A 22,692-nucleotide genomic window follows, 5' to 3' on the forward strand; every position below is an offset into this window, starting at 1 on the left:
TGAGGGTTGCTGGGCACAGGTGTAAGGTTCCAGCTCAGTGTCTTTCATGTGGCTACAGTCCATTGGTCACTGGTGTAGTCTTCTGAAGCCTTCACTGGGTTGAAAATCCAAGAGGGCTCCTGCGTGTGGTGGCTGTGAATGTTCTCTTTGCATGAGAGCTCAGCTGGGGCTCTGCTGGGGCTGTCAGCTGGAGTGTCTACATGTGGCCACTCTATGTGGTTTGGGTCTTACAGAATGGTGGTGGCAGGCTTTTTAGAGCAAGTTTTCCAAGGAACAGGTTGTAGACGCTAGCAGGCTTCTAAATTCTGGGCATGGAAAATGGCACAGCATCTTCTGTTATAACGTGTTGTTCAAAGCAGTCAGAGAGTCCATCCAAAGTTAATGGAGGAAACAGGAAGAATGTTAAAAAAAAATTGAACCTCTTTAATTCACCACAATTCATTCTCTTACCACAAATTATTTATAATTTGCCCCATGCAAAATTTACCTTGCATATCCACCTCTCCTTACTTCCTAACACACCCTCCATCTGAAGTTCCATACCCTTATGGCTTTAAGATCAAGTTCTATGGTTCAGAGTTTTATTGTCTAAATCAGGTCCAGATGTAGATGAGCCTTCTCTGGGGTGGGTCTTCTCTGTTTGATGACCTGTGAACCAAAGAGACAAGTTATCTATATGCAGGCACTTGACACAGAGTGTTGGACAGCCATAGAAAAACCACAGATGACATTATCACTCGAAAACAAGGGAAATGGAAGACACATGGCAGTCGTTGGTCCATAGCAATTATGAAATCCAGCTGGGCACACATTGCCAACTCTTTGAGTTTCTCTGTTTCTGAGGAAGGGTTTTTCATGGTTCTTGGCTTGTGTCTTGGTTTCTCATTTCTTCCATCAAGTCATCTTTCTTTTTCCATAAGATATAAGCTGTTAGCATCTGAATGTTTCCTCTGCTTTCTTACTGCTCATTGTAGTTTAGGAGGGTGGGTGGGGATCCAAAACACTTTTTCTTTTGTACTATGACCTCTTCAGTCCAAGCTGATATAATCCTTTTAAAAACTTTATAGATTCCTTGTCTATCAGATTATAATATACTTCTTTACACAAAAGACATATTCACAGTTTACCTATGGAGGATCTTTGTTTAAGCCAAGAGTCAAGGCAGTGTGGGACCACACCCTTAAGATCCTCAGAAGTTTTTTTTTAGCTGGAAGAGTCTTGAGGCATGCACTTAAGATTCTTATAGTACCTGTTAGCTAAGAGAGAAGATCTAAAGGTGATGACCTTGAGATTCTTTGAAGCCCTACTAGGCACACACTTAAAACATTCTTAACATCATGTCCTCCAGTTAAAGTTCATATAGCCACACTCTTAAAATCATCACCCTGAAGCCATGCTCTACTGAGCATGCTCGGGGTTTGACATTTGCCCTGACATCATTTCTTACTTTGTGGGTCCTTTGCCATCTGGAGCAATGGAAATGAGAAATAGTTTAATTTTTGATCCCAGTAAATATTGCCTTCAATTTACTTTCTTGAAAATTGTCTTGCAAACTGAACAGTAAAATAGCTCAGCTATCTATCCTTTTCATACATGACAGTTTTTAAAAAAAGCAGTTGGTACATTCCATGTTCTTACTAGAAATGCCCTTAGCCAAAACCATCAGTGTGTTAGATATATTTTCTATTTTTCACCTTACCACTGGTGACAGTGTTATCAAACGTTCTGCTTCTTTGTAATAGGGGCTGCCCTTTCTCCAGCCTCCAATAAAATGTTTTCACTCTTATTGAAGCCCTTATGAACAGTCTTCTCAGGATCTTCCATCTTCTGTCCATTGGGCCCCAGAGCCAGTGCCACATGACGTAGAATTTGTTACCACAGGATCTCATACTTGGTACCATATTGTGTTCCATTTATCTTTTCTTTCTTTTTTTTTTTTTAAAAAAAAAAAACTCTAACACTTAGTTGTTTCAAACCACGAGTTATTATCTTTCACAATTCTCTGGATTGCCTGGATTCCCATGGGTAGTTCTCATTGGTGGTGTTGTAGTCAGCAGCTGGGATTGGAATTGTCTGATGGCTTGATGGGCTGGACGTTGGGATGGCATAATCCCATGGCTGGCATTGACGTTGTCTGTTGGTTGTGGGTTCTTTTATGGCTATTGGCCAAGACATCTGCAAATGACTTTTTAATGTGGTTTAGGTTTCTCACACAATGTTAACTTATTTCCAATAGCAGTTATTCTAAGCTTAAGGAAGTGGAAGCTACCATTCTCTTAGGGCCTAGACACACAAACTGGTATAACATATTCTAAAGTGTCCTAGTTTTCAAAGTAATAACAGAGCCCTCCAGGATTCGGGGGATGAGAAAAGGGGTCATAGAATTTACCTTTCAATAGAAGAAGTGCTAATAATTTTGGTCATCTTTAATCTGCCACCAACATTAATAATACTTAATCTCAAACTGTGCATTCCATCTTTTTAAAGAGTGGCTTCAGGATTTTGTGTTTTCTCAGGAACTCATCCATACATTGAGATTCTAAAGAAAAATACTCCTGCAGCTTTCACTAATACATGGATTCTATTTTTCACTCTGTACCTCATTAATCCATTTGAAATTTGTTTTTGTGTATGGTTTGAAGTAGAAATCCAATTAATTTTTCCAAAGAAGTAACAAATTATCCAACATCACTTACAGGCAATCTGTTTTAAAATATTTTGATTTTCATGTGATACAATCCTTTGCATGTAGATCAGTTTCTCACCTATTCTGCTCCATTGATTTCTTCTTCCTGTACCTATAGTACATTATTTAAATTTATATTGGTTTATATTTCATTTGATTTCAAATAAATCACCCCTTCCAGTGGCCTTTATTAAAAGTTATTCTTCCAGATAAATTTTAGAATTAGTTGCCAAAATTTGTAAAAAAAAAAAAAGAAATAGACGAAAAGTTTTGAAAATAGTGATTATTATTAGATTTACATTGGATTTTATAGATTATGGAGAAAAACTGCCTTTAATTTTCTTGTCTGCTTCCTCTTATGATATTTTGCGTAGGAATTCCTTCTTCTCTGATCTTAAGTTCAGATAATTTTTTTCTATTTATAATATATTTTTTTTCCATGTTTCTGCCCATTCTCTCCTTTTAGAACACTGCTTGGATGTATGGTTAAACTCCTGGGTGTAATATTTTTGTTCTTAAACATTTCTCTCAAAAAATAATTTTATATTTTCAATGTGTTTTGGAAGAATCACCGTTTCATGTGCTTCTGCTTACTTACATTACAATTGTATGTGCTATAGCTTTCCAAGCCTGAGAAGAATAATTGTACTTATTTTGAAGATTTCTTCTGTTTCTTTCTTTAACACTCCTTCCAGGAATTATTTGCAAGGTATGTGATTAGCAAATATTTCCTATTCTTAATATATAAAAATCTAGTGGAAATCAATACTAAGAAGAATTTTCAGAACCAAAGTGGGTAAAATGAATGAATAGGCAAATATATCCAGAAGAAACACAAAGAACCAATAAGTAAGCCTATGAAAGGATGCCCAGATCAAATGATGCAAGTGTATATACATTCTAACAATGACTGTTTTTTCATACAGCTGAGCATAAATGAAAAACATGATAATCCTGGACACAGAAAGGGTGTGGTAGTCAGGTACGTTTGTGTACAGTAGGCAGCAGTGTGTATTCTGTACAGCTTTTCAGAGGACTGTTTGACAATGCATATCAGTAAAGTTTAAATGCTCTTTGACTCATTAATCCCACTTACAGGATTTTTATCTTACAGAATTAATCTGATGAGTTCCAAAAGAATGTATGCACCCGGGTAGACAATGCCAGCCTGCCAGTTAAATTTAGAAATGAAAATAAGAGAGAAACAACATAAAATCCAATAATAAGAATTTGGTTAAATATATTTTGGCCTATTCCTTAACAACATTAAAAAGATGAAATAAAGCCTCACGTACTGACCTGGAAAGATGTGTATAGTATTTTGTGACATAATCCCATTTAAAAAATATACCCCTATATGAATATGAATAAAAACTTGTGGGTTTATATAAATCACATCAATTATACTGGTTATTTCTGAGAGTTAGAGTAAGAGAAAACTTTTAATTTTAGTAACTTGTTTTATCCCATTTGATATATTTGTCAATAAACTTACATTATTTTATAATCAGCAAAGTAATCTATTTCCAGTAAAATCTCAATACATGCTTATTGAAAACGTGTTCAGAAAGCATATATGAGTATAAAAAAGAAAGTGAAAATGATCGTAATTCTATATACAGACATATCTTTTTAATGGCTTAACACTAGCTTGATTTATTTTCTGATGCATGCACACATAAATATATATTTACCAGAAGGGCACACAACCAGAAGATCCTTCTCCCCTTTTTTTAAATCTGTGTGTTACTTAGTGGTGTGTGGTATAGGCTGTACATGGTTTCATGTCAATAGAGGCATATTGGTGTCTCCATAAGGTTAAACACATCATTGTCATCATTTTCGAGGACTGCGTGATATTTTTGTTGTCTGTCACAGCCATGTGCTTCCCTTTATTTGAGCACTTTCGTCTTCTCCCCTACAGTATTGGCCTCTGCTGGCCTCTTTGCCTCAACGCCATGTTTCATTCATCCCTGTCTCCTCCCTAAGTCCTGAGGGCAGTGCCTGATACATAATGGATTCTCAGCATTTCCCGTGGAATGAATGAGCGAGCAAATGAATGAGTGAATCAATCAAAGCCCATTTTACTGAGCTCACAGACACTCATGTGCCTTTGGAAAGATCATACATTTCTCTGTGGTTAGTTGTCCATCTGGAAGCTGAGAGTAATAAATGCCACATCACAGGAAGTTTAAAGGGATGAAAGAGATAATATTTATAAAATACTTAACTTCTTTAGAAGGAAAATCCCTGCCAAGTCCAATGTGTATACTATTATCATTGATTCTCCCCAGCCCCATCCATCACACAGAGGATTCTCTGGCTGCATTTTCTCTTGGCAGCTTCGTTTCTAATTTCTTTTCATCACAGTATTCTGGAAAGTTAAGATGAATACAATTCAGTGTGAACGTCACACCTTCCTTAACATTGCAGAGTGTTCTAAACTAATTAAAAAGGTGATCGTTTTTAATCCTTTCACATCTCTTTGTGATAGAGGAGGGAAGTTGTTATAACCCTAATTTTGCAGCTAGGGAAACTGACACAGAGAGACACTTACTCAGCATTAGATCACAGATGATAATCCAGGCAGAACTTGAATTTGAATCTTTTGGTTTGCATCCTTCAGGTGATGTCCAGCACACAGTAAAATCACCTTAGAATGCAGTAAGCTTTTTGAGACTGTGGGAAGAGAAGTCTTTTATTTCCCTAAAATGATATTAAGTTTTAAAAATAAAATATTGACAATAAAGCTGTACAGACAGTGGTTTTCATCAGCAAAAGTGCCTGGTGATACTGCCTTTACAGGAAGTAGGTGGAAGAATGCGAGGGGGCTGGTGGTCTCCTGACCTTTGGAGTTTTCAGTCTGGAGTTAACTCTCAGAACATGTGTGGTACTTGTGATAACTATATAAGACAGAGATCATACTTGCTCAAAATGCTAGCATTGAAGCACTATTACTGGCAAGTAATATTGTTCTATTTTTCTGTGATTGAAGCAAACGGCCTGCTAAAACAAGACCAATAGAATATGGCTGATTTTTTAAATTAATTGTTCCAACATTTATTGGATGTTGGAGATACTGAGGTAGGAAAAGCCAAGTGCCTTTCCTCATGGAACCTACATCAGTAGGAACAACAATGAATAAGTAACAAAAATAATTAGTTTATTAAAAATCTAAAATACCCAGAGTGATAAACGCCATGAAGAAAATGAAGCAGGCTGAAGTTCAGAGAGGGTTGCAAGTGGGCAAGTATTTAAACAGGGTGGCCAGGGAATGGCTCCCTGAGCAGGGCCTTTTCAGCAGAGACCTGAGTCTTTGAGACGAGAAGCCACTGTCCAAGATCTGGGAGGAATATTCCAAGCAGAGGGAACGGCAAGTGTGATCCGGGCCATTCCCCTGCCTGAGGGGCTTTTCTTTTTCTCATGAATCTTTCCATTTCTGGTCTATGGTATTGTGAACCTTTCCCTTCTTGGTGTTTTTTGTTTTGTTTTGTTTTGTTTTTAAACACAACTGCTACTTGTTCCCCTTTTCAGCTTCGTTTCAATTATTGAACATAGTAGCAGGCTAAGGACTGCTCTGCTGAGGGCTCTTCTGCAGCGCGAGCCCCTCATGGGCAGGGGTTCAGAGCATATTCCTTGTGTCGCTGGTACCTGTTAGAGAGCCTGACACATAGAAGCTGCTCAGTGAACTTTCCCCGAGAACATCCTTCCTTCTGGGCCCATGCCTTTTGCATCCTTGCTGATACTGTTACGTGCCATATAAAAGGCTTGATAAGAGATGAGCTGTCTAGCTGTTGGAATCAAGCATTCCGACAGCTTCAGTAGTTTTTATCTTGTTTTATTTGCCTCATTTCTGTTTGGCACTAAGTTGAGGATGGGACACAGGCAACACCTTACCAAAACAATGATTTCTTCCTGAAACGCCACTGATTTCTGGAATCTGCTCTTGGCACCATCTGGGGACCTTTCAACTGTGGGAGGCAGATAAATTCTGTTTTATGCTCTCAGGACACAGCCCTCCCTTTCTGGGTCTCAGACACCTAAAAGAATATGGGAATTAAATTGCAGTTGTCTCTTTGTGTGCCAAACACCAGTTGCTGAACCACAAAGTCAGCCAATTCTCTTGTACGGCTGTTTTTAATTTCTGCACCTCCCTTTACCATTCTGGTTTTGTTTGGAGAGTAGAGAAAGTTTCTAAATATTTTGAACCCCGGGGTCTTTCGTGGCATTCTTGTGTCTTCTCTCCTTTCGCTGAAACATAAAACAACCCACAATTGTTTGCTTGTCTAACCCTTTCTCTTTTATATACATGCCGTAGGATGAAGCATAATTTAACAAATCGGTTCTCTCCCAGCTTCTGTCACATTCTTTCTGATGTGAAAGGGTTAGAATCACCACAAGAAAGTTCATTTAAATGGAGTCGACCCAGATGAGTTATCTCAAAGGGTTAGCCTATGAGAAAGGGTGCTGGCTTAATATTCAAGTCAGACAGGGTACAATTAGGAGCTCCCTCATTTGCCTCCCACGTCCCTAATAAATATTCCTGGTAAATGATAATTAAGTTGTGGCTTTGAGGCACTGTGGTGTGACTCTCACAAATGGGCCAACTCGTTTTTTCAAAATCCTATCCAAATGACTCTTTGATCCCACCTGGAAGCCACACCTGTAGCTCTCTGGCTCAGCAGCCTGCTGGGGTGGGGCAGAGCTGCTTCTTGCTCCTTGTGCCCAGACACACATCCACCTGCTGCCCTGGCCCATGTCCCCTGGCTTTGATCTCTAGGCATTGTGGAAAGCTTCAGTTGTGACAGAATTTTGGTTAAGCCTCATTGCCTTGGAATGCAATTCTCAAGGGTTCTGCCCCTAGAAATTTGATAATGAGGTAGTACATGTTATAGGAGGTAGGCTGGTGTGTTGGGATGTTTCAAAGGAACAATTCCATAACTTCACTCTTCTAGCGGACTGGCCAGTAATGATGAGTAGCCCATTACTCTTGAAGTCGAAGAATCTTCCAAAGGATAGCATGAACTCATTCCCACGCGCAGATCCGTAACTGTCTGTATACAGTTGCGCTTTGCAAAGGCAGCTTGAATCCGTCTGCTTACCTCCCTCTCTGCAAGCAGGTGGGAGAGCTACATAAAAGTTAAGGTTGTGGGCATTGTAAGGGGCTAGGAATATTTTTTACAAGAAAAAAAAAACCAGTTGACCCTTATTTAAATCAAATCCTTCTCAGCATACAAAAGGCAAATGCTTTCTTATTTTTTTTTAAAGGGCCACCTAAAATGTATCAGTTGTTAGCCAAAAGCCACATCTGACTCAAATAAGCAAATCTGTTGTATATAGCCTGTGCATGTAAAACAAAATCCAAATGCAAGCATACATGCTTTTATGTTGTTCAGCGATGGCAACCCGTATCTTATTTGTGTGTATCTTTGATGTCTATTACGTTATGTCGTCCGAAGTGATTACATTGCTTTTATTTAATAAAATTTTTTCAAGTTGTTTTATGTCTCTGAATGGAAAGACCAGGAAAAAAAAAAAAAAAAAAAAAAGCTGAATTCTTACTTGCTGCATCTCAGCTTTTATGTTGGAAGCAGCTTATGTTGAAGTTCTTAGTCTAAACAATTTACAGTTTTCTGGATTAAGATCATGTGGAAGAAAGATGAAAATCTTAAAAGCATCATTACATAAATGCTTCTGATACTCGGGTAAATTAGACATTTGTGAACTTGAGCTGCTGGGAACGATGGGAATTTTCTGAAGAGGGCAGAAGCCAAGTCTTTGGGAGAGTTACTGGAGGAAGGAAGATTAAATCTGCTCCCCAAACCTGAATGCCCACGAATGCAAATATATCCCTGCACAGAAACAAGGAGGGAACACAAAGCTTTCAAGTTATTTGAGGGAAAACAAACTCATTTCATGCCCATCTGTTGATAGGGATGGTAGGAAAGGCCTGGGTTGCTGACAGAGCAGTTCCCCATAAATTTGACTATTATTTCAGGTTTCTATTTTTTCCTCTTTGGTAGGAAGATATTAAAAATGAGTTTCTGGCAAAGAGTACAGAAAAACATAGAGTCTCTGAAATTGCAACTCATATAAATTCCTGGCCAACAATCTTAGTTTTTACTGCTTGTCATCAATGAGCAGTTTACAGAATCTAGTTTCTTAAAGTATTAGGAAACACTGGGCTCGCAGAATATTTCATGAATATCTTAGAAGCCTAGAAATTTGCTAACTCTAGGAGTACTTGTTATGTGCCGAGAAGAATTTCATATGGACTTTGAATATCAGGGATTACTGTACAAGATAAAAGCTATCCTTTGCATGTGCAGAAGCCACTCTGAAATTTTGGAGAACAGTTGTTTGCATATTTATTTCTGATAGGATCTTCAGGTTATAATTTGCCCAGTGTCTTTGCTCAAAAAGTTACCTCTTCTTCTTTTTTTATTTTTTAAGACAGGGTGTCGCTCTGTCACCCAGGCTGGAGTGCAGTGGTGTGATCTTGGCTCACTGCAACCTCCACCTCGTAGTTTCAAGCAATTCTCTTGCCTCAACCTCCCAAGTAGCTGGGATTACTGTCTCCCGCTGCCACACCCAGCTAATTTTTGTATTTTTAGTAGAGAGAGGTTTCATCGTGTTGGCCAGGCTGGTCTCGAACTCCTGGTCTTAAGTGATCTGCCCATCTCTGCCTCCCAAAGTGCTGGGATTACAGACATGAGCCACTGTGCCTGTACCTTTTCTATTTACTCTTCTACTACATGTTGCATCTGTCTGGCATATATTCATTTCTACACTGAGATAAGTTAACAGCTTAGAATAAAAGGGTAGATCTAGTTAATCTGAGGTATGGGAGACCAAAAATCAACACAACTCATTTTTTTCTCCTATCAAAATATTTCATGGGTCAGGGCTTTATTTGGAGGATGAGTGGGTGGTAACACAGAAACACTCGTGGGATTCAAACACTTTAATTTACCAAAGGTTATGATCAAGGTATAGAGGCAATCATTCTTACGTAATGCAGTGAATAGGAGAAATATTACTTGCTCCTATCCAAAAAGTGCCTTTTTGTTCTGTCCTTATTTATTAAAAAATATTCAACCTTTGCTTTCATCATTTCTCGCCTGAAAAACTCAAACTGAGTTTTCACAGGTCTCCTTTCATTTACCTTCTCAAATCCTTTAAAAACTATTTCACCGTCATCAGTGTGCCTTTGTTACAAACTAAATCTCATGTTGCTATGCTTCTGAAGGGGAAAAAAACTCAGTGACTTCCTCAGAACCTTCAGGAATGACCAAATGCCTGGCTCTGCAAACCCCACTGGGCTGCCTCCAGCCATCTTCCTCTGGGGTTCTTCCTTCTCAATGTACTCTCCTACCATGGGGAACCTTTTATGGAAATCCAGGCCCCCCTAGCATCTAAGAGCGCTTTCTTTTTTTCTGGAACACCCATCCCAGACCTTTGTGAACTCCTGATGTGCCTTCAGGTCTCAGTCCAGCTGTCCCATCATCCTCTCCCTATCCCAGTCCTTATCTTTCTTCCCTGAAGAGCCTTCCCTGATCTTCCTTCTCTAGACTAGGAGCTTCTCCATCCTTGCCTGATGCTCTGGGCATATCCACACGGAGTATGATACTATAAATGCTAGTTTACTTATCCGAGGCCTGCACTAGATTAGAAAAACTCTGTGATCAGCTACTGGAGATGACATTCTTTGCATCCAGCATTTAGCATTGGCCTGTCACATAGTAGGTGTTCAGTATAGAGTGCTTGCCAAGCATATACATGGCATGTGTATAGAGATATTTGTATAGAGTTGTACATCTCTATACATCTCTTCAAGAAGTAGTAATTTTGATAGTTGAACACGTATAATTTTATCATACATTGGTTTTTATTTTCTGGTTTGAGACAAGAAACGGGTGTTCAGGAAGAACAAGGCCATTTTTGAGCCTGCTTGCAAGTCTCATAGGATCCTGCTATGACCTGGTGGTGCTTTTTTCTTCAGAGACAACACTGGGATAATTTTGGGGCTTTCTGGAGGGAACTAGGAAGTCCTTGCACAAACCACACACTTAATGGAACTGAGCAGTCTCCGCACAGCTGATGCTGGGATGGAAGGTGAGCATCCATGCTCCATGACTGGTTAGGAGCTTGGGCTCTGCGCCCTGAGTGTGAGTTTCTTAATATTTAGGGCCTATGTATCCTGATTTATAAAATGGCACCAGTAACAGTGCCCACTATGCACAGGGCTGGTGGGAGACCTAAATGTGTCAGTCCACATCAAGTTCTTGGGTGCCTGATGCACGGTAAACACTCAGGTGAGTTGTCATCATCGCTGCCATCACCACTTTTCAGTCAGCTTTGCCCTCTTTCAGTACGGCTCTTGCCTTTGAGGACATGGCCATCTTTCTCCCTGGTGTTTGAGTGTCTTCTCCTCAGTCTGATGCAGACGCTGGTGAAGAGCCTGTATTCATATCACTCCCTGGAGGTCCACACCCCACTGCCTCCTGCCCGTCAGCCTTCTGGGCGCTTTTCCAGTGTGATTTTGGGTGTGGAAACTTTCTGGATGGTGCTGAGTAAAGGAGGCTGAGATGAAGTGTGGTGTCTCTTCTTGGCTGTGTATTTCACAAGGGTTCCACATAGCTCAGGAGCAGCTGCAGAACTCATTGGCTCAAAGGAGGAGGGAAAAACCAGGTTTGCGACACTGAGTTTTTTCATCTACAAGCACACAACCAGCCTGGGGAACTTTTTGTAAAATCTGTGGAATGAGATTGACATGAGTTCCTTGTATCATTTTCTCAAGGGTATAGTAATGGACTAAGTAGTTCTCATGAGGGAAATTCCTACAGGGGATAGCAGATGAGACTCTCTTGATGAAAATCTTTTTTTTTTTTTTAAACACAGAAGCTAACTCTTCTAATGCACTCCCCATAGGGGACCTCTCCATATTATAGAATTATTAGTCGTGCTAGCTATGTGAAGGCAGAGAATAAAACAAGATCAAGATGAATTTGAAGAGACTTGCTACAAATTTTTGCAATTACAAACATTCAGAAAAACTGAATTATGGTTGCAATTATGAAAAACAATTTTGGCTTAAAATTTGGAAAACAAAAAATATAATTTCAGTAAAATAATTTTCCAGATATGTATATGTGTATACACACACACACACATATATATGTATATACGTATATACACACACACATATATATGTATATACATATATACACACATATATACACATCTATATATACATATATATCTTTGGAACATATTAAATATATACACACATATATGTGGTTTATATGATAACATGTGTATATATTTATATATATATTTGAAATTTTAAGAGAAATGGTCATTGCTAGAAACAAATCTGCATGAAGATTACCTAAGTGGTGTAAAACCTTGAACTCTGCTGTATGATGTAGTTTAACACAGAGATAATATTGTCTGCATTTCCCCCTAAAACTAAGAAGAAAGTTAGCTTGAAAAATGTCTTTCAGAGGGGAGGGGGGAGGGGGGAGGGATTGCATTGGGAGTTATACCTGATGTAAAGGACGAGTTGATGGGTGCTGACGAGTTAATGGGTGCAGCACACCGACATGGCACAAGTATACATATGTAACAAACCTGCACGTTGTGTACATGTACCCTAGAACTTAAAGTATAATAAAAAAAAAATGTCTTTCAGAAATTCATTTGTAAAATAGGAATGCCACCAACTCTTGAAATCCACAGTAGCTCAACCCTAAGGCAATGCTGGAAAGTCAGGGACTGGGCTGCTGAGTGCAGGCAGGGTATTATGGATGGACCCTGTCTGTGGAAGACAGGCCAAGCTGGCTGTGGGCTGCCCCCTGAGATGAGATAGTCAATGTGAGCTCCACCCAGGTTAGGTTTGATTGCCAAGAAGATCTGGCAGTGTTAGAGACGAAGGGCAGCAGGAGTGTGCTAAATTACTAAATTAGCTAGAGGGTTGGGAGCCAGATGGGAGCCAGCGGCTGGTAAGACAGAGAACTGGGGGCCTACCCAGGTGTGCTGAGGGCTGCAGGTCAAGGCAGCCTCTGCTGCTTAGTACTGGGGACTTGTAATACATGCAATAGGCCACCTTAACCAGGACAAATGGCTCAATGTTAATGAAAGGAGTATGATTAGTAAAGAAGCCTTAAGCTCACTGAACTTGCCTTTCCAAGTATCACATTATGCTTTCAACAAATGGGTATCAAATGTGTGCTATGTGTCATGCCCACTACTGGTCCTGGGAATATGGCAATGATCATTGCAGATGTGGAGCTCACAGTCTAGTGGGAAAGAAAATGGAATATTCCCATGAATGTGTAGTGCAAACTCTGTCAAGTCCTCTGGAGGAAAATGACAGGGCGTCTAAGAGAGTATAACAGGACCATCTAGACCAGGGAGGTTTCTTATGCAGTGATGACGTTTGAGCTGAAAGACATCCAGGAACAAGGCTGGCATGGGGATGGTGAGAGGGAGGGTAAAAGATTTTGGGGAAGAAGCAGCTATGTGCTCAAGGCCTCCTTGAGGCTGAAGGGAATCTGGTGCTTTGGAAATGGAATGAAGAATGAAGGAATGAAGCATGGCCAGGACTCAAAGACCAAAGAGGACAGGGGCACGAGCTAAGCTGACAGATGGAGGCAGGGCCAAATCACGTAGCAGGTGGAGGCCACCTTAGTCACACAGGTGTTCTGGGAAGAGCAATGGTGTGAGTGAACTAGCAGGCAGTGTGAGTGGTGGTTAAAGGCATCAAGAGTGCAGTTGTCCAGGGAAGGATATCAACCACCTGTGCTGGGGCCAGCAGCGGAGAGGGACAGAAACTTCAAGCTCTTTTGGGGGTAAAGGTTTTAGTGCTTCCACGTTTGTTTGTATGTGAGGTTGTATGGTAGAGGGAGATGTTGACGATGGCATAGGCTTGGGCCCATGTGTCTGAAGGAACAGCAGGGCCTTGTGGAAGGCCCATTGGAGAAGTATCAGGTCTGAGGGAAGTCAGTTGAGTTGGGACCTAGTGCGTTTGAAGCATCTTTGAAATGTGTGAATAGTGATACAGAACAGAGCTCTGAGCTATAACCAGCTGGAGATGGAAATCGGGGACTCAAGGTCTAGATGGCAAGGGAAACGTCACAGGGTGCCTGGGAGACAGGACAAGATGAGAAGAGAAGGGGCTAGGCCAAGAATTGCCCCTCACTATCTAAAGTCTGTGTTGAAGAAAATAGACCAGTGAAGGAAAGTAGGCAGAGAGGAAAGAGGTGAGGCAGGGGAGGGCCATTTCCGAATCTGAAGGAGAAAGGTGTTTCCTCCAATCATTGGGTGGTTCACAACACTGACACACTGAAAAGAGCCCATTTAATGTAGTGACCTAGAGATTATTGGTCATGTGGACCATCTCAGTGAAAACCATGTGTCATACACTAGGGTATAGGAAAACCGTCTGATTTTAGACTTTATCACTGTTATGGTTGGAGTTTCTAAAGAAATGAGGTAACAGATAAAAGGCCAGATTACCTCCCTATCTCTGTGCTGGGCTGAAAATGGTACAGAGTGACACAAATATTGAGTGAAAAGGAAAGGCCAATTTTGTGAATGTAGCTTCAAACACAATAGTAAATGTATAACTTTTTTTTTAAGTATAACGGTGTCTATGCTATTGCTTTTAGTGAACCTGTTCACTCAGATCCCTTTCATTATGAATCTAATAGTAATATGTTTACTATTTTCTTGGGAACAAGAAGAAATGCATTATTGTAGGAAGCTAGTTTGAATTGTAACCACATCACAATTTATAGATAAAGTATCATGTTTTCTAACAGATAATAGCTGTGAGACAATGTGTGAGACTAGCATAAAAATAATGTGAGTAGGAGGTAACATTAGCAAACGTGGCCAGATAATGAAAATTTAAGTGGACTCTATATAGTTGAGATAGACTAATTATGATCATTTTTTACTTAAGAAGCTATAAAGCCTGCTAATTCACGTACATCATTGCATTATGGTATTAACTTGCTCACTAGTGGGTAAATGCAGACTTCAGGGTCAATGAATTCTAGTTCTTTCACTTGTTAACTGCGGGACCTTGTGAAAACTGTTTTCATTTTTCATGCCTCAGTTTCCTCATCTATAAAATAGGATACAATAAAACCTATGTTGCAGCATTCTTGCTAGGATGAAAAGTGCTGACCTATATATCACTTAGAACGCCTGGCATATAGTAAGCACATCATAAATCAAGCTATTATCATTATGTCATCATCACTGCATGATAAGTCTATTTTCATAAATCTCTGTCAACTTTTCTATATTAGATATACAGCATTGGAATTACTAGGTCAAAGGGTAAAACTGTCATTTTGTGTTTACAGTTTTTGCAATTTATTTCTTTAAATAAAAGAATACTTTGCATGTGAGATAGGTCTCCTGAACACAGCACACCGATGGGTCTTGACTCTATCCAATTTGTCAGTCTGTGTCTCTTAATTGGGGCATTTAGCTCTTTTACATTTAAGGTTAATATTGTTATGTGTGAATCTGATCCTGTCCTTATGATGGTACCTGGTTATGTTGCCCGTTAGTTGATGCTGTTTCTTCATGTTGTCAATGGTCTTTACAATTTGGTATATTTTTGCAGTGACTGGTACCGATTTTTCCTTTCCATATTTAGTGCTTCCTTCAGCAGCTATTGTAAGGCAGGCTTGGTGGTGACAAAATCTCTCAGCATTTGCTAGTCTGTAAAGGATTTTATTTCTCCTTCACTTATGAAGCTTAGTTTGGCCTGGATATGAAATTCTGGGTTGAAAATTCTTTTCTTTAAGAATGTTGAATATTGGCCCCCACTCTCTTCTGACTTATAGGGGTTCTGCAGAGAGATCCACTGTTAGTCTGATGAGCTTCCTTTTGTGTGTAACCTGACCTTTCTCTCTGGCTGCCATGAACAGTTTTTCCTTCATGTCAGCCTTGGTGAATTCCACGCTTATGGATAGGAAGAATCAATATTATGAAAATGGGCATACTGCTCAAAGTAATTTACAGATTCAATGCTATCTCCATCAAGCTACCATTGACTTTCTTCACAGAACAGAAAAAACTACTTTAAATTTTGTATGGAACCACAAAACAGCCCACATAGCCAAGACAATCCTAAGCAAAAGGAACAAAACTGGAGGCATCATGCTACCTGACTTCAAACTATACTGCAAGGCTATAGTAACCCAAACAGCATGGTACTGGTACCAAAACAGATGTATAGACCAATGGAACAGAATAGAGGCCTCAGAAATAATGCCACACATCTATAGCCACCTGATCCTTGACAAACCTGACAAAAACAAGCAATGGGAAAAGGATTCCCTATTTAATAAATAGTGTTGTGAAAACTGGCTAACCATAGGCAGAAAACTGAAACTGGACCCCTTCCTTACACATAATACAAAAACTAACCCAAGATGGATTAAAGGCTTAAATGTAAGACCTAAAACCATAAAAATCCTAGAAGAAAACCTAGGCAATACCATTCAGAACATAGGCATGGGCAAAGACTTCATGACTAAAATACCAAAAGCAATGACAACAAAAGCCAAAATTGACAAATGGGATTTAATTAAACTAAAGAGCTTCTGCACACAAAGAAACTATCATCAGAGTGAACAGGGAACCTACAGAATGGGAGAAAATTTTTGCAATATATCCATTAGACAAAGGGCTAATATCCAGAATCTATAAGGAACTTAAACAAATTTACAAGAAAAACAAAACAAACAAACAAAAAAATCAAAAAGTGGGCAAAGGATATGAACAGACACTTCTCAAAAGAAGACATTTATGTGGCCAACAAACATATGAAAAAAAGCTCATCAACACTTGTCATTAGAAAAACGCAAAGCAAAACCACAGTGAGATACCATCTCATGCCAGTTAGAATGGTGATCATGGAAAAGTCAGGAAACAACAGATGCTCCAGAGGATGTGGTGAAATAGGAATGTTTTTATAGTGTTGGTGAGAGTGTAAATTAGTTCAACCATTGTGGAAGACAGTGTGGTGATTCCTCAAGGATCTAGAACCAGAAATACCATTTGACCAACAATCCCTTTACTGGGTATATACCCAAAGGATTATAAATAATTCTGCTATAAAGACACATGCTCATGTATGTTTATTGCAGCACTATTTGCAATAGCAAAGACTTGGAACCAACCCAAATGCCCATCAGTGATAGACTGGATGAAGAAAATGTGGCACATATATACCATGGAATACTATGCAGCCATAAAAAAAAATGAGTTCATGTCCTTTGCAGGGATGTGGATGAAGCTGGAAACCATCATTCTCAGCAAACTAACACAGGACCAGAAAACCAAACACCATATGTTCTCACTCATAAGTGTGAGTTGAACAATGAGAACACATGGACACAGGGAGGGGAACATCACATTCCCCTATAGGGAATCCCTATAGGGATTCCCCACACTATAGGGAAGGGATAGCATTAGGAGAAATACCTAATGTAGGTGACGGGTTGATGGGTGCACCATACCACTATGGCACGTGTATACCTATGTAACAAAACTGCTTGTTCTGCACATGTACCCCAGAACTTAAAGTATAGCAATAATAAAAAAGCTATTTGTTTTTAAAAAAACAAGAATCGAATTCCCATACACATTTACAACGTCAAACAGTGACTTAAGCGTTGTCTCTTTTAAATAAATGGATATTAAGTTAAAAATATATATGCTCGAATTGATTTCCAACTATTACACACTGGGATGGCCATATTTATTGTCAAAAATAAAAATTCTTCTCTATCAGTGTGTAAATAACTGCTGGACAAGCCTCTCCTCCAGGACCCCAGGCCATCCTGTTCCTTTGTGGGAATTGTCAGACTTCCCCAAGGCCAGGAACTGAATCATAGGAAGAGTTCTGGGACCTTTGCCCCACCTCTGTGGCCTGTGTCCATTCTGATTGGTCAGGTTCATACTAAGCCAGTTATTAAATAACTTGGACTTCACTAATGTGCATTCTACCTAATAATGCCATAACATACAATTTTCAGTAAATATTCACCAGTATTGCTTAGTGTCATTATGCAAACAAACTCTTTTCTTATTTGCTAGCCATTTAAAGAATGCATTGCAATTTACTTCCTGTTTCTTCCATCTTCGTTAGTTGAACATTTGCTTATGTTTGTTTATCATCCATTTGTATTTCTCATTTGTAACTTCTGTACTTGTAATTTTGCCAGTTTTTCTATGTGAGGTCTTATGATTCTTTTTAACGATTTATAAACGTTCTTTAAGAATTCAAAATATTAACCCATTTATAAATAATGGATTTTTGAATATTTATTGTGCATGTAGTTTCTAGTTTGGTAGTCTTTTAATTTTGCTAGTGATCTTTTTGAAATTTATTTTAAAACGTCAAAAAATTTTAATTTCTTACATTACCTTTGTGCTTAGAAAGTTTCCCCTCTACAATAGAGGTCAGAAAAATATTAAAATATATCTTACAGCTTTTTAATTTTGAAAATTAATATATATTAAACTCTCCAATCCACCTGTAATTAATTTTAATGTATGATGAGGGATAAGGAGCTCAACATATTTGGTTTCCAAATAGCCAGTCTCCCCAATTTTGTTGATTTCAATGTCTCTATTTGATGTGGGTTATGGCTGGTAAGTCAATTTTTAAACTTTTTAGAAAAAGAAAGGTGGTCCTATGATAAATTTTTCCTTTTAAATATTATTTAGTGTCTTCTTTAAACATTTTGGAAAAAGAAAGATTGTCCTATGGTAAAATTTTTCCATTTAAATATTATTTAGTGTCTTCTTTAAACTTTTTGGAAAAAGAAAGGTGGTCCTATGGTAAAATTTTTCTTTTTAAATATTATTTAGTGTCTGCAGTTACTGAACAAACATGATGCCTTTAGATTGTAATAATTTGCTGGTCAGTGTCATTTTTCTGAGCCCAGGAGCAGGAGCAAAGCTCTCAGGTGCAGTGAGAATCACTGCTTCAAGAACAGGTCTCAGTGGAGCTACTCAGTACTCTCAAAAATAGCAACAATTTGCTAGAACTTTTTGTTACAGCCCTTTGAATTAGGACCGGAATACCTTCTTAGAGAAAATGAGGTGAGAAGATGTATTCATCAGCTCTGACTTCATAGACATTTGGATAAGACATAGTCTAATCCGGACTATAAAGCTGTGTTTTCGTATAGTAATTTTGCAAAAAAAAAAAAAAAAAAGAAAAACAAAAGAGCATGAATTTCCAAGGATTAATTTTCACTGACTTCATAAAAGAAAGACCCTCTGAATGAAAGGGATTGGATTCTTGGATCAAAAAATAAATTCAGTTATTTCTTCAACCTCTAATGACAGTACTTTTCTGTAATTTTAAAAGTACTTTGGGTGAATGTTCCTTTTTGCTTCAGTACCAAAGTGAGGGCAGGGTACAGGGATTTTCCGTGGAGAAACAAGTGTCACTCTGTTCCATTTTCCATGCCTCAGTAATTCCAGGTGAGCCGTTCCTAAGGTTATAAAATCTCTTCTCTGGTATCATTGCATATTGATATTACACCAGCCCCAAACTATGTCTTTCTGATTGCTTAGCTTTTAACTTATCATTTGACATTGAAAGGTACTCCACACAATAATTTGCCTTTTTCTCCTGCTTCCTAGCACTGCTTCTCAACTGATACAAAGCCGACGAGCATATTTCAAATAAATTTAAAGAAACGTACAGTAAAACAACGCACAAAATTAGTCTATCTGAATATTAAAGAGAAAATTCTGTTAAGTATCTTTAGAATTTCATCACAATACAATTTACAATTATAACAGATAAAAGATTGTACCTCGCAAAGTAACTTGGTATATACTAGAAGAGCTAGCATACTTAGTACAGAAAACATACCACAAGAAATGTATCTTATTTTATTTTGTGGTGAGAGAAGAATTAATAATAGCATAGCTTGTGTCACTGGTAACTTATTTTCTATTTCATGTCTATGAAGTTTCAGGGGAAAAAATGAAGGAAAATTTAAATTTTAAACCTTATTTTAGAATGGATTGTAAACTATGTTATACTGTTAATATGTCAGGTTTTTTTTTCTGTTAGCCTATCATTTTTAAAGAAACTTCAAGCAAATAGCATTTAGAACTAATACATAAATCTGTCAGTATATTCAAAAGTGCTATAGTGTTTCAAAGAGAAAAGCATTGTTCTTAACTTGCCTGATATAGCAATGAAAGTAGGCCAGGCTGATTTCGGGCAGGTTTCCACAGCGGCAAGTCATGTCACTAATGCTAAAAGCCCTTCACTTACATTTTCAGAAAAAAAAAAAAATTATAGAATTAAATATCTTTGAACCAGCAAGACTACTCATTACAGGAAGTTATTATTTTGATCAGGCTGTTGGTTTCTGAAGTCTCTTGGCAACAATACAAAAATAGCTTTCTCTTGTTAATAAAGAACAATCTGCAAAAACAAATTAGAAATGTGTTAAGAACAAAATAAACAGGCATTTTATTTTTTAAACTTGGGGGCCCCTAAATTTCACAGACTTCTGGAATCTGGGGAGCTCCACCCAACTGCTACACATTTTATTGCCCTGTTATAGGTTTGGCATGAGAGGAATAATTTTCCAACTGTTGGAACAATGTGGATTCACATTTTTCCAGAAGGAAAAAAAAAAACCTGTCTATCTTACATATTAAATTCCAAATAGAGAAATAGTGTCTGTATCACTCTTCCCATTTTATGATGGAATTTGAGAACTAAGGGAAAAATTATATATATGAAAATGGTGTATCTAAGTGTAGTTAAAACTTACATCTGGTAAAAGAATTTTTAAATCAGTGTAGAAAAGACAATTCACAGAGCAAAGCTCCCATGTTGTGAAATTTCACTGGTAACAGTCACTTGAGGCCAGTCACCTGGGATTTGTTGAAATAACTGCTGTCTCGTTCTTATTGTTACATATTGTACATGCATTGCTTGCTGCTAAAGAGAGGTTGGTATAAGTCTGGCTAAGAAATAGTTCTTCGAATACTTGCTTAGTCTAACAATTTATTCTAGGTGATTAGAAATTCATATTGACTCAATTGCCACTGAAACCAACACACCTATTTGGGTGGGGTGGGGAGAGATTGATGCTCTGGCTACTTTAAAAGTATGAAATGGCAAATGTTCATATTTATATAAAAGGATGATATTTTAAAAACATGTAACAGAAAGCGATCATTCCACGTTTTTCCCCTACTCTGTGGAATGGGTGGAAAAAAATTTAGAACTGTTCATAAGATCTGAAGGAGCTAATTTTCTCAATTGGAATTAATCATGGCATTGGGTACCACAGGTAGAGCAGGGGAGATTTTGCTCTCCTAAATTTAAGGCGTGTTGCTGGAGCAAAATGAGAAAAGTACAGGCAGAGGAGATGAATGGCTCATTCACTGGTCAGTTGGTAATATCATCACACCAAGATGCACAAAGCATGCAGGTGTTTGCTCTTGTCAAAGAATCAGTGCCAATAAGAATAGTGTCTATGCATTTTGGACGGTTCTTATCTCTTTTGCTCAGACACCGACTCGTCAAGCTCCCTTTTATTATAACCGTCGTGTTCCCATCCAGGGATGACATGCCTGCTGGAATGTCAACCTAGAGAGCTGTGTTTTTTCTGGCTTGACGTCCCCGCTTCCTGATGTCTGAGTCCGTGCTGGCCCCATGGCTGCTCCTTTGCTCTCACTGTTCCCTATCCCTGGTTTCCATCTGCCCCCAGTGCTGACTTTACCTCCCCTTTGTCCCTGACTGTTTCCCGCTGTCCACCAGCTGCCTGCTGTTGTGCCTGTCTGGTGGAGAAGGTTCCTTCTTAGTCCTCATGCACACAGCCCTGGCTCCAGCGCCCCTCCCAGGTCGATGAGAAGAACTTGGCTAGGGGTCATTGCAGCAGCGACACAGCCAGTTTGGAACAGGGCTGCATTTCCAGGCTCTCTGATGCACACCGTGACAGGTCCCAGAACTGAATGGCAAGTGGAGGTAGGGGAGGTTCATGCTCTTTATGACTTCTGTCTCTGGAGAGGCAGGTAAAGCTAATATCAGAGCGCTGAGAACTAAAGCATCCCAAGAGGCTGTCTAGTCCATCCCTTGGCTTTCAGCTGGGTGAGGTTTCATTACACCCGAGAGGCACCCAGGGCCTTGAGAGGTTAAGTGATCTGCCCAAATCTCACAGCTAATGAACAGTGGAGGCCTGTGTGTGTGTAGGTGCGTGTGTGTTTGTGTGAATGTGACACAGACTAAAGCGTTGGCTGCTTTCTTTTAGAGTCGATTTTTTTTCATTTGGAGAAATGTGAAAAACACAGAAAAATGACAAAGAATAACATAACAATCAACTATATTCTCACCACCCACATTTAAAACTGAACACATTATGTAATATTTGTTGCCTTCCTTTTTTTTCTATTTGTATTTTTCCAAAACTATACGGAAAAGGTGTATGTGTGTGCTTTTCCTACGAGAAAAAAGAGGCACACGAAAAACAAAACAAACGCATTTATTCTTTTAACAAAAGGGCAGAAAGGAGAAAGGAAGTAAACCTTGTAGACAAAGCCAAGCTCCTTTTGACCACCATTACAATATTATTCCTCTCCTTTCTTTACCTCTTGAGAATAAAACAAAAATCCATTTGAGTTTGATGAGGTGTTTTTCCATATTACCTGTGCACTGATACCCAAAAACAGTGTGCAGTGTCGTCTTAAATGCGTTTCAGTGTCACGTGTGATGGGTCATCCTGACACTTGACTTCTTCACTTACCATCATTGGATGAGACAAAACACACCACCCTTTAGTTTGGTTTATTTTGTGCATGTGTGTGAGAGCCAGAGTCTCACTCTGTCGCCCAGGCTGGAGTGCAGTGGTGCAATCTCGGCTCACTGCAAGCTCCGCCTCCCGGGTTCAAGCCATTCTCCTGCCTCAGCCTCCCGAGTAGCTGGGATTACAGGC

The sequence above is a fragment of the Mandrillus leucophaeus genome, unplaced genomic scaffold, assembly GCF_000951045.1.
Source record: "Mandrillus leucophaeus isolate KB7577 unplaced genomic scaffold, Mleu.le_1.0 Scaffold853, whole genome shotgun sequence".
NCBI classification, from domain to species: Eukaryota; Metazoa; Chordata; class Mammalia; order Primates; family Cercopithecidae; genus Mandrillus; species Mandrillus leucophaeus.